Genomic DNA, 13,782 nt, shown 5'->3' on the forward strand with positions numbered 1-13,782 from the left:
TAAATTTTCTAATTTTAAGATATACTTTTTAATATTTCTAGTTATTACAAATAACTCCCTTTTCCCCCCAGTTTGAATAAAGCACCTTTTTTTCCCTTTCTCTCCCAGACTTAAACTCCATTCCTCTACTGATTACTTCATGTAGTTAATGAGGGTGTTAATTTTAAGTTACACAGTTATAGAAGTAATTTAAAATGCTAAACAAACAAACAAACAAAAACCCTCCTCTAGATTAAAAATTCAAAGTGATGTGGTGCATACATGTTTTCAGGCTTAAAAATAAATAATATATGTTTTATTTGCACTGTTGTTTTCATAATCAGAGATGGTCTATCTCCCAAACTAGATTGGTCAAATGACTCATGACGCGGGGTGGGGGGGGGGGGACGAGTACAAGAAAATTTGGATGAATGGTGCTGATATGTACATACATTTTCTATAGTACTAGAAGACTGCAACACACAAGTCTATTCTGCAATCAAATTTTTCCTTAGAGTGCTCACAAAATTTCCGCAGGGTTTGTTTAAGGTATCATGGGTTACACGGAATTATCTTGGAAGGCAAATGAAGAAAGGTGATTGTTGCAAGAAGACAAAGATCACTTAAATATAATTAGAACTAGCAGCAGCAGCAGCATTCTGAATTCCAACTAATCAGACCACTATGTTGCTAATTTATACACGTGATTTTTGACTTTCGCAACAACTTTGTAAGATAGAGAAGGTTACTCGAAGAATGACCCACACATTAACATCTTCTTGTAGAATTTAAGCTTGTCTTACTGCAACAATAATTTACTGCAATTGATTATAGACTTATTAGAACTCTGGACCTTTGAGTCGTATTTGCACTGAAGGGACTTATAATGCTGCATAAGGAAAGCTCATTATTAATTCTGGGAGATGGTCATGTGGGGAAAGTTTGCCATTTTCTCTTTTTCTTTCCTTGTTAAATATTTCTCTCGTGTTTGTGTCAAGTGCGCGCGTGGGCGCGCGCGCGCGCACACACACACACGAACAAAAGAGCACCCATTTAATCATTCAGAAGTGATTCCCCAAAGGTTTAAAAAGGGGGGTACAAACCAACTACGTTGCCTGTTTAAATTAGCTTTCTCCTTGCTCCCTGAGGTGTTTTGTTTTGCTGGGTGGAGGTGGGGAAGTTCATTTGGAAGGAAGGTCTGGAGGGACCCTCCACCTACAACTTTGAGAACATTTCTCCAAATTCCTCTTTCATAGCTCGGGCAATCTTTTGGACTGATTACTATGGCAAGGAGCAGTTCGGAGGCTCAGAAGTACCACTCTTTTCAGATGCCAAAGCTACCAAAGGGAGAAGGACGGGGGCGCTGTCTGGTGACTGTTCGCATGATTTCTCCAAGGCGCCGACCACTTCCAGGGATGCGCTCTCCCGCACTGCCGTTCGTGTCCCACTCGGGTCCCATGGCCGGGGCGCAGGGATGCCAAGAAGCTGACCCTCCAAGCCGACGCTCTGGGGACTGACTCACCCCAGCACGCCCTTTTCTGCTAAGCCGCGGGCTCCGGACCATCAAAAACCGCGCCAGGCCCACCTGAGTGGGCCCGGTCGTTCAGCCTCACCTAAGGCTCGAAAGCCAGGAGTCCCGCCGCGCGCTCCTCCCTTGCCTCCCCCATCCCAAACGCGAGCAGCCTCGCTGCCTCTCCCGGAAACGAGCCTGCTGAGCAAAGGCGGAGGAAAGCCATGGGCCTTCCGCTCTGATTGGTTTCCCCCCGCCTTGCGGGGCGACGCAGCGATTGGCTAGCCAGCGTTGTCAGTCGCCGAGGCCAGAGCCTTCGCCGGGGAAGCGCAGCCTGGCTCGGGTGCTCCGGCTGCCGCCGCGGCTGCTCTAGCCGGTGCAGCTGGGCGAGCTCGCGCGGGCGCCACCGCCTCCGCTGCTGCCCACCCCGCAGCGCCGCAGGCGCTGCCGGTCCTGCAGGCGGACGCCGGGGAGGGGCGGTCGAGAGAACGGAGCACGAGGAGGCGGAGGCGGCAGCGAAGTGATGCTGCCGTTGGGGATGGGGCAGCGGCAGCGGAGCAGCAGCATCTACGGGACCCCGGCTGCAGCGTCCCTGTGGCCCGCGGGCCAGCCAAGCGGCGGGAGACCACGCGCCCCACGGGTAAGGTCTGGCCCGGCAGTGCGCGCGCCGCCCCCGGGGCCACTGATGTTATCTTTGGGGGTTTCCAGGCTCATTGTTCCTGGGGCATTCAGACAAAGGTGTTTGGGACCCGGGCAGCGAGTCCGGACGCGCGGCTAGGCTGATGATCGCCCGGGTGCCACTCCTGCTCGTGCGTTTTCCCCTCTGCGCCGGCTGACTTTGATAGCGCGGGGATGGCATTGTGTATGCATTTGCGTGTGTGAGCGCGCGGTTTAGGGCACTTTGCTGGGAGCGCGGTGGGTCCCCTCTCGCGTGAACCTACGTCCTTCAGGGCTCCAGGCTGGGATAGAGTGAATTGGATGCACTTGGCTCAGCTGGAGGGAGAGCGCACGAGAACGCACGGGGAAAGTCCTCAGTGGCTCATTTAAGAGCCTGGCAAATTGAAGTTTATTGCCTTGATGAAAAGAGGGAGCTGTCAGTGCGCCAGGGGACAGGCACATTCACCGAGGCTCCCAAAACTCCCACTTTGCGCCGGGGACTTTGGAGGGGAGGAGATGAAAGAGGAAAGTAAAGGTTGGTCCGCTTCGCTGGAAAAAAGGATGACGGAGAGGGGGGAGAGGAACGAGGGTTGGGGAATGGAGCTAGGCTTGGAGAGTGGCGACTTTTTTGTGTGTCGGACGCCCCACGTAGGAAGAGGAGCTCGCTACACTTTTCGGGGATGCAGATTTGGGGAGGGAGAGAGTCAAGCTTTGAGGGACTGATTGAGGGTGTTCCTGGCCCGCGCCAGTGTGGGGCACGCATGTCACTGGAACGGGGCGGGGCTCGAGTGCCGGTTCAGGTGGAGTCCCTACCTCATCAAGCTACCTTAGTAGATATCTTCGGGATCCGGACACGGCCGGGCGCGCGCGTGGCCGCTGCGAACTGTAGGGTGGCTCCGCCCTCGGAGAAAGTTCCAGCCCGCTGGGGTCTGGGCAACTAGACCTAAAGCAGGTTAACCTCCCAAGTGTAACCAGGGTTACGTACCCAGCTGCCTCCAGTACCTACACTGTTTTTTATTTTATATATTAGATTAACTTATTTTGTAAAGCCACTGGGAGTTCCACCAGCGATGTAAACCTTTTCCGCAGAAGGCTGTTGTTTTTTTGTTTGTTTTGTTTTGTTTTTTTCGCTGCTGCAAATGGATGGTGCTACCGGGCTAAGTCCAGATCTCCGGAGCTCAGTGCAGGGGTTTCTCCATCCCTCTTCCGGACGCACAAAGTTATTCTTGGCGATTGCTTTGTACGTGGTCTTTTGTCTCCTAGGAGTCTTTGCTTGGAAAGTTCTTGAAATACCTCGGCACTGACAAACTGTCCCTGCCTGGCATAGATGGAGAGGCTGTGGTGGTCCTGTACAGAAGCGAATGAATTGTAGCGGGGAATGGAAGTGGAGAGGGCAGCTCCCTTCTTACCAGCTAGAACCTTTGGAAAACATTTAAAAATTAGCTCAGTACAGGGAGCCGGATATTAAGCTGAGAACACCACTTCCCCAGTTATGTAGATCCTTAATCCCTTTCACTGGAAGAATATTTTGCCCCTAAACACAACGCAGCAAAACACAACAAAAATAAAACCCAAACCCCAGCGGCGGAAACGACTTTGGTGGGGCTCATTTCTGATTTGGCAAAGCTAAAAAAAAAAGTAAAAACACTTCATAGAAATGTTGTAGAAATCAGAAGGGAGCTGTCCAAAATGTCAGCATTTTTTACAAGTTTGTTTTTTTTTTTAATTTTAAAGATTACTTCCCCCCTATTTAGTAATTTAAAATAATTATGGAGCAGATGAATAATTTACTGGTGAACTAGGAATGATGTTAATTTTATGTTTGAGAATGGTTGCACATTTTTTCATCACTTAATGCATGAACTGTAAATGGAATTTTTCGTTCTATTTTACTTGAACACTTATAATTGCATTTGGGTTAGTACAAAATTGGCAGCGAGTATTTTCCCCTTAGTAGTCATCACGTCTGGTTTAAAAGGCTAGTTTTTAGATATCATTAAGGAGAGTATAGCTTGTGATTGTTACATTTCAATACAAAATTTACCTGTTGCCAGGTGAGTACTATAATATTACAGTATTTGGTTGTAACTTTTAGGACTTTATTAAGGTGATTAAACACAATAAACGTGTTGTTGCATTACTAATCAATAGTTTTCAAATAAGCGTAAAGCCACTTACTAAAAGCATCTAGTTATCAAAATGGAACTTTTAAGGAAATTTTCAAATACTTGGCTAAGAATGTGGGTTTTCACTTTGCAAACAAATAACATCTTGTAAATCCACTGCATTATATATCAGGGCAAGTCACAACTTTCTAAGCAGAAACAGAGCTTTTGTATTAATTTTAAGGGGTTTTGAGGTTTTTTTGGAGGGAACAGACTTTTATTTGGGAGTATTTTTCAGGTAATTAAATACATTTTCAAAACCACCAGACCAAAATGTAACAAAGTGCAGAGAAATGTGACATTGAACAGAAATATTAGGATAAAGCAGCAAGGTCTGTGTGTCACTGAGGGTGACCATGCAGGGAGTGTGTGGGAAGGGGGGCACTCAGGTTTAGGGGAGATAATAGATAAAGTTAGCAACTTAAGTTTATACAAGCAATTCAAGTTCTACCTAGTCTGCAAATTCACTTTAGCTTTGACTTGTTTTGCTGCAGGGCAGCCCATGAGCTCAGATTGCTTTATTTTCTAGATGGAATTTAGTAACTCAAGTAAATGTCAAGTTGTCAAGACTCCAGGCCACCAAATTCACTTTCTGACCTATACTGGATTTTAATTTCAATACTGCATAACTTTTGTAAAAAGATCACATTTACTGTGAATAGCAATACAATAAACACCATGATCTTCTTGAAACATAATTTGTCAAATAGTCATGATTAGTTTCTATTAATAAATTGTTAAGTAAGACAGTGAAGTTTATTTTAATTAATAGTAATTTATATTCATTTAATTAATGGTGAAATAATTTTGTTTTTTGAAAACTAACATGTTTCAGGGAATTAAAAACTGCAAGCAGTTCAGTAAACCCGAAATTCATTTGCATTCTCTCGTAGTCTGTCTTTCTCTCTCTCTCTGTCTCTCTCTCACACACACACACACACACACACACACACACAAAATACACACGCATGTACACATACTGGAAAGGCTCTCAGGAAAACTGTAACTACTCCTGAATTTGAAACAAATTCACCAACCCATCCTAAGTGATGAATATACTTCATAAGGCATAATTCTCATCCTTTCAGGTACTGTCTTACTAATTAATAATGATACTGGTTTATTCAAGTAAATTGTAACAAATTGAACTGTGTTCCAGCTGTGTGCAAAACATTGTTCTAGTTGGCTTTGACAATATTAGAGAGTAAATCAAAACCCTTGCCCTCATAAAGCTTATATTTTTGTGGGGTAAAATAGAATAGATCATAAAAAATATAAGTAGGTAACTTTCTATATATTTTGTAACTTATTTATATATGTATATAAATGATTTATCACCTACCAGCCTATCCACTATCCATGGCTCAGTCTCTTTCCATCTCATTTTGTCTCCAGTCAATACCCATCTACCCACACAAATATACTCACATTAATCTAAGAACTGGAAAATGATCATGGTTAATATCTGATACATGTTACTTCTGAAGCTGTGTAACTGAAAACACTGCATAGGATGGCAGTTAAAGATGATTAAGGAGTTAAAGACGGTTTAAGACTACTTAAAAACCTTTAAAGATGGTCAACAATTTAAAGATAATTAAGCAAAATATGACAGGATACCTGTCTTTAAAAATTATTTAAAATCAAATAACATTTTTTTCAGAGGAACTGAAGTGGGAAATACTGTTGCAGGAAGGGGGACCCTTTCCAGGGCCGGAAACTGGGCTCTTGTCTAACACTTGGAAATGAATTGTCCGAGGAGACACATTGTGTTGACAAAGCAAGAGATTTTATTGGGAAAGGGCACCCGGGTGGAGAGCAGTAGGGTAAGGGAACCCAGGGGAACTGCTCTGCTGCGTGGCTCGAAGTCTTGGGTTTTATGGTGATGGGATTAGTTTCCGGGTGGCCTTTGGCCAATCATTCTAATTCAGAGTCTTTCCTGGTGGTGCACGCATCGTTCAGCCAAGATGGATGCTAACGAGAGGGATTCTGGGAAATGGATGGACATGCGGTGTCTCCTTTCGACTTTTCCCGAACTCTTCCGGTTGGTGGTGGCTTATTAGTTCCGTATTCCTTATCAGGATCTCCTGTCATAAAACAACTCATGCAAATGGTTACTATGGTGCCTGGCCAGGGTGGACTGTTTAAATCAGTGTGCTTCCCCTAACAAATACTCTTCTAACATATTTCATTCAAACTAACAACATTTTAAAGGGTGTTTATGACTATTCACGGTCCTTCTACATAACCCCATTTAAAGGAGATGAGTGAATTTGAAGTAGAAATAAAGCACTCAGCTACATAATTTTAATGAGAAACATTCTACTTCTTCCACATTGAAAGGAATGTATTCATGTACCTCTGTGAAAGTCAATCAGAAAGAACCCCTAGAGTTTGAGGTCAAAGTTTTCCTAAAGTTTATGCATCACCCCCCCAAAAAACCCCCAAAACTTCACAATCTGATCATCTAATAATAAATGACAAAACACTTCAAAATTTCAAAATTAGTTCATCTTTAATTCAAAATTGATTTGGTTATCCAGTCAGTCCAATTACAGATAAAACCTTGCAGTATTTTCTCTACTCTTGCTCATGAAAGTGTGCAATTATGATTCCAGTTTCACTTTCCATGCTTTTCATTTCATTATTTTCTTTAGAGTCTTTAGCTTACATATCCAAATAAATGTGTGTGTGTTTACCTTCGTGTAAAGAATGGGTCCTAGCTTGACTTTCAACAGTTAGTTTGTGAACAGTATTTTTATATTAGAGGAAAACTGAAATTGTAGTCTCGAGAAGCCACGTTACATAATGAATTAATGCCCTCTTATTCACAAGTTTTATTATGACTATATATTAGTGCAGGGCACACAATATTAATAATGGTAATTTCTGAATTGATTTCCATCATTCAAGGAAAATCTTTTGAGATTACTGCTCTGCAATTCATTTTTAGCAGATGAGGAAATGTCTTCTGATACTGCTGTTTCACTATATGCTTAGTTTCAAAAATCCATGTACCACCCATTTAAGCCTTTACCTTTTATTGCCCTGGCTTTTCTCTATTCTGCCCAATACAAAACTTTAGGAAAACAGTGTTTAAAAACGCAAGTAAAGCAACCAACAGTTATTGTACCTGGCACACAAAGTCAGCTCTGGCTGATTATGAAACAGATGAAAACTTACCAGAAGTCAGCTATTTAGACCCAGGGAAAACCCAGGTCATTAGTCTAAGGTCCCCTATGTGTAATAAAGAACTTTAGGGAGTTAATAATTGCCCAAGGTCAACTGAAAGTAGAGCCAGGTTTAGAAACATTGTTTGTCATCTACTAAGTGGGCATGTTGACTCCATGTCTGCTGCCCGTTATACAGCCTTGCATTTATAATGTGGTAACATTGGAGAAGGCAATGGCACCTCACTCCAGTACTCTTGCCTGGCAAGTCCCATGGACGAAGGAGCCTGGTGGGCTGCAGTCCATGGGGTCGCTAGGAGTCAGACACAACTGAGCGACTTCACTTTCACTTTTCACTTTCATGCATTGGAGGACGAAATGGCAACCCACTCCAGTGTTCTTGCCTGGAGAATCCCAGGGATGGGGGAGCCTGGTGGGCTGCTGTCTCTGGGGTCGCACTGAGTTGGAAACGACTGAAGCGACTTAGCAGCAGCAACATCAGATTGGTTTATTTTTCTCCCTCAGTTCTTATAGCAACAAAAATTTGGAACAGTGGACTAAAGGGTTTAAAACAACAGACAAGTTACAGCTGAAGCAGACAGATCTTTTATTAGATAGGCACTCCCAAGACATGGGAGTAGACCAGCCGGAAAGGAGTTGACCTAACATTCCCTTTTGGCTTCCCGCTTTTTATACTTCTGTCTCTTTCCCAGGATAGTATTAAAGAACCTGCCTGCGGATGCAGGAGACGTAAGAGATATGGGTTTGATCCCAGGGTCAGGAAGATTCCCTGGAGGAGGGCATGGCAACCCACTCCAGTAGTCTTGCCTGGAGAATCCCATGGACAGAGGAGCCTGGGGGGCTATAGTTCATTGGGTTGCACAGAGTCTGACACAATGGAAGGGACTTAGCATGGCTCACACTCCTCCTGGTTGTACCCTGTGCAAAATAGGGCTTGTACCCACCACCAATCAAGAAAGGGAATGCAAATAGGTGTATGTCCAAGGCCAGTTGACAGTTGCAAGTTACAGAACAGTTGTATTTGTCTTCCCATAATTCAGTCTGTTATAATCAAATATATGTATATGTATAGAATATTTTGGAGAAGGCAATGGCACCCCACTCCAGTACTGTTGCCTGGAGAATCCCATGGACGGAGAAGCCTGGTAGGCTGCAGTCCATAGGGTTGCCCAGAGTCAGACACGACTGAAGCGACTTAGCAGCATCTTAGAATATTTATGAACCCTTGATTGGCTCCTAGCTTTCTAGGATTCCTTGAGGAAGCCCCTGTGGTAAGTTTGTATCCACTGGGTGCCTAGGGTGCTTGTGTAGGAATTGGAAAAGCCCCTGTGGTTATTTTTGTAGCATATCTGTGAACTCTCCTGGGTGTGTCTGAATGGGGTTTAGAGATCAGCTTGCAACCTTTTCCTTAGCCTCCCATCCTTGCTCATACCTAACTTCCTACCTAACAGTAATGTAAGCAGAAATGACTACATCTACCAATTTGTACATCTGAATATTTTCTAGTAATATCTGAAATAATATATCACATTAATATTATGGTGGATCAAGGAAATGAAAAACTGGGAGGCATTTAGAGATGTCATCTAAGATTATAGGGCTAGAGGTGTGTCTGCATGTAAAATATTTGTATTTAATACAGTCATTTTGTCTAAGATTCCTTTAAAATATTTACCAGTATTTCTAAAACAGGATTTCTTACTTCCAGAAATCTATAGACTTTAAAGTGATCAATAGGTGAATTAGGGACTTCAGGAGATAACCATGGTTTGCAAGTTCTTTCCATTCATGAATATTCCGAATTAGCTGGAAATGATTAAGAAAACCTTAAAAGCTACTGCTCTAAATTCATTCAGTTCAGTTCAGTCGCTCAGTCGTGTCCTACTCTTTGTGACCCCATGAATAGCAGCACACCAGGCCTCCCTGTCCATCATCAATTCCCGGAGTTCATTCAAACTCATGTCCATCGAGTCGGTGATGCCATACAGCCATCTCATCCTCTGTCATCCCCTTCTCCTCCTGCCCCCAGTCCCTCCCAGCATCAGAGTCTTTTCCAATGAGTCAACTCTTTGCATGAAGTGGCCAAAGTATTGGAGTTTCAGCTTTAGCATCATTCCTTCCAAAGAAATCCCAGGGCTGATCTCCTTCAGAATGGACTGGTTGGATCTCCTTGCAGTCCAAGGGACTCTCAAGAGTCTTCTCCAACACCACAGTTCAAAAGCATCAATTCTTCGGGGCTCAGCTTTCTTCACAGTCCAACTCTCACATCCGTACATGACCACAGGAAAAACCATAGCCTTGACTAGATGGACCTTTGTTGGCAAAGTAATGTCTCTGCTTTTGAATATGCTATCTAGGTTGGTCATAACTTTCCTTCCAAGGAGTAAGCGTCTTTTAATTTCATGGCTGCAGTCACCATCTGCAGTGATTTTGAAGCCCCCAAAAATAAAGTCTGACACTGTTTCCCCCTCTATTTGCCATTAAGTGATGGGACCAGATGCCATGATCTTCGTTTTCTGAATGTTGAGCTTTAAGCCAACTTTTTCACTCTCCTCTTTCACTGTCATCAAGAGGCTTTTTAGTTCCTCTTCACTTTCTGCCATAAGGGTGGTGTCATCTGCATATTTGAGGTTATTGATATTTCTCCAGGCAATCTTGATTCCAGCTTGTGCTTCTTCCAGCCCAGCGTTTCTCATGATGTACTCTGCATATAAGTTAAATAAGCAGGGTGACAGTATACAGCCTTGACATAATCCTTTCCCGATTTGGAACCAGTCTGTTGTTCCATGTCCAGTTTTAACTGTTGCTTCCTGACCTGCATATAGGTTTCTCAAGAGGCAGGTCAGGTGGACTGGTATTCCCATCTCTTTCAGAATTTTCCACAGTTTGTGGTGATCCACACAGTCAAAGGCTTTGGCATAGTCAATAAAGCGGAAATAGATATTTTTCTGAAACTCTCTTGCTTTTTCAGTGATCCAGAGGATGTTGCCAATTTGATCTCTGGTTCCTCTGCCTTTTCTAAAACAGCTTGAACATCTGGAAGTTCACGGTTCACGTATTGTTGGAGTCTGGCTTGGAGAATTTTGAGCATTACTTTACTAGCATGTGAGATGAGTGCAATTGTGTGGTAGTTTGAGCATTCTTTGACATTGCCTTTCTTTGGGATTGGAATGAAAACTGACCTTTTCCAGTCCTGTGGCCACTGCTGAGTTTTCCAAATTTGCTGGCATATTGAGTGCAGCACTTTCATAGCATCATCTTTCAGGATTTGAAATAGCTCAACTGAAATTCCATCACCTCCACTAGCTTTGTTTGTAGTGATGCTTCCTAAGGCCCACTTGACTTCACATTCCAGGATGTCTGGCTCTAGGTGTATGATCACACTATTGTGATTATCTGGGTCGTGAAGATCTTTTTTGTACAGTTCTTCTGTGTATTCTTGCCACCTCTTCTTAATCTCTTCTGCTTCTGTTAGGTCCATACCATTTCTGTCCTTTATTGAGCCCATCTTTGTATGAAATGTTCCCTTGGTATCTCTAATTTTCTTGAAGAGATCTCTAGTCTTTCCCATTCTGTTGTTTTACTCTATTTCTTTGCATTGATCACTGAGGAAGGCTTTCTTGTCTCTTACAATTCTTTGGAACTCTGCATATAGATGCTTGTATCTCTCCTTTTCTCCTTTGCTTTTTGCTTCTTTTTTTTTCACAGCTATTTGTAAGGCCTCCCCAGACAGCCATTTTCCTTTTTTGCATTTCTTTTCCTTGGGGATGGTCTTGATCCCTGTCTCTTGTACAGTGTCATAAATCTCTGTCCATAGTTCATCAGGCACTCTGTCTATCAGATCTAGTCCCTAAAATCTATTTCTCACTTCCACTGTAAAGTCATAAGGGATTTGATTTAGGTCATACCTGAATGGTCTAGTGGTTTTTCTCTACTTTCTTCAAAAATTAAGTCTGAATTTGGCAATAAGCAGTTCATAATCTGAGCCACAGTCTGCTCCTGGTCTTGTTTTTGCTGACTGTGTAGAGCTTCTCCATCTTTGGCTGCAAAGAATATAATCAATCTGATTTTGGTGTTGACCATCTGGTGATGTCCACGTGTAGAGTCTTCTCTTGTGTTGTTGGAAGAGGGTGTTTGCTATGACCAGTACATTCTCTTGGCAAAACTCTATTATTCTTCGCCCTGCTTCATTCCATATTTCAAGGCCAAATTTGCCTGTTACTCCAGGTGTTTCTTGACTTCCTACATATAGGGGACATTCCAGTCCCCTATAATGAAAAGGACATCTTTTGTGGGTGTTAGTTCTAAAAGGTCTTCTAGGTCTTCACAGAACCGTTCAGCTTCTTCAGTGTTAATGGTTGGGGCATAGACTTGGATTACTGTTATATTGAATGGTTTGCCTTGGAAACGAACAGAGATCATTCTGTCATTTTTGAGATTGCATCTAAGTACTGCATTTCGGACTCTCTTGTTGACCATGATGGCTACTCCATTTCTTCTGAGGGATTCGTGCCCGCAGTAGTAGATATAATGGTCATCTGAGTTAAATTCACCCATTCCAGTCCATTTTAGTTCGCTGATTCCTAGAATGTCGACGTTCACTCTTGCCATCTCCTTGACCACTTCCAATTTGCCTTGATTCATGGACCTAAGGTTCCAGGTTCCTATGCAATATTGCTCTTTATAGCATCGGACCTTGCTTCTATCACCAGTCACATCCACAGCTGGGTATTGTTTTTGCTTTGGCTCCATCCTTTCATTCTTTCTGGAGTTATTTCTCCACTGATCTCCAGTAGCATATTGGGCACCTACTGACCTGGGGAGTTTCTCTTTCAGTATCCTATCATTTTGCCTTTTCATACTGTTCATGGGGTTCTCAAGAATATCAAAGTGGTTTGCCATTCCCTTCTCCAGTGGACCACATTCTGTTAGACCTGTCCACTATGACCTGCCCATTTTGGGTGGCCCCACCCAAAACTTGGGTGGCTTAGTTTCATTGAGTTAGACAAGGCTGTTGTCCGTGTGATTAGATTGGCTAGTTTTCTGTGATTATGGTTTTAGTGTGTCTGCCCTCTGACGCCCTCTCGTAACAGCTACCGTCTTACTTGGGTTTCTCTTACCTTGGATGTGGGGTATCTCTTCATGGCTGCTCCAGCAAAGCACAGCTGCTGCTCCTTACCTTGGATGAGGGGTATCTCCTCACCGCCACCCCTCCTGGTGGCGACCTTGAACATGGAATAGCTCCTCTCGGCCCTCCTGTGCCTGTGCAGCCACTGCTCCTTGGACAATTAGCATAAACCAAAACAACACAACAGAGGGAGGGAACATGTGTGGATAAGGAGAGGATTTTAAAGGACTGAAAGTAAAAGTGAAGTTGCTCAGTCGTGTCTGACTCTTTGCGACCCCATGGACTGTAGCCTACCAGGCTTCTCCCTCCATGGGATTCTCCAGGCAAGAGTACTGGAGTGGGTCGCGGTTTCCTTCTCCAGGGGATCTTCCCGACCCAGGGATGGAACCCAGGTATCGCGTATTTCAGGCAGACACTTTAACCTCTGAGCCACCAGGGAAGCCCTTTAAAGGACTAATGCCTCTCTTATTACTCAAGGAAAAGGGAAAGAAAAAAAAAAAAAACCCTGTTGCTAGATTTTATCAGAAAACAACCAGGGCAGTGGTTTGAAGAGACAATGTGTTGCAAATTTCTAAGATGCAGATTTGCAACTGATCAGATGGCTTGTTACTGATATACTGCACTTGGTTCTGAGTTTCTGCAGTTAGCATTGTTTCTTCTTTGACTAAGAAATGTTTTCATGACCTATATAGATGATATCAGAACTGAATCAATTCCTCACTGAACAACAAAATTTGTGGGTGACTTCACTAGGGCTTTAGTACTCAATCAAAGACAATTGCCAGAGGTATAGTTGGGTTGGCTATAAATTTAAGTGCTACTAGACAAGAAATCCAGAGAAGGCAATGGCACCCCACTCCAGTACTCTTGCCTGGAAAATCCCATGGACGGAGGAGCCTAGTGGGCTGCAGTCCATGGGGTTGCTAAGAGTCGGACATGACTGAGCGACTTCACTTTCACTTTTCACTTTCATGCATTGGAGAAGGAAATGGCAACCCACTCCAGTGTTCTTGCCTGGAGAATCCCAGGGATTACGGAGCCTGGTGGGCTGCCGTCTATGGGGTCTCACAGAGTCAGACACAACTGACGTGGCTTAGCAGACAAGAAAAATTGCACTAAATGTGCACGTTTGCACTGTGACTGCATGGATAA

At 43.6% G+C, this 13,782-nt stretch overlaps 1 protein-coding gene across 16 annotated transcripts in view; it reads left to right on the top strand.

Moving 5' to 3' along the window:
- Nucleotides 1-933: 933 nt before the first annotated feature.
- The window catches only part of B3GALT1 (beta-1,3-galactosyltransferase 1), a 629,012-nt gene continuing 616,163 nt past the window's right edge, over nucleotides 934-13,782 (top strand). For 15 of the 16 annotated variants that reach the window (XM_086356192.1, XM_086356225.1, XM_086356300.1 and 12 more), the window contains exon 1: nucleotides 934-2,129. The gene's annotated coding sequence lies outside the window, so the exon portion shown is untranslated. Of the gene's footprint in view, nucleotides 2,130-2,166; nucleotides 2,682-13,782 lie in introns of those variants that run through there. The other variant, XM_086356214.1, reaches the window with a different exon arrangement.

The sequence above is a fragment of the Bos grunniens genome, chromosome 2 (assembly GCF_055505025.1).
Source record: "Bos grunniens cultivar Pamir isolate PY7600 chromosome 2, Bosgru_T2T1.0, whole genome shotgun sequence".
Lineage (NCBI taxonomy): Eukaryota > Metazoa > Chordata > Mammalia > Artiodactyla > Bovidae > Bos > Bos grunniens.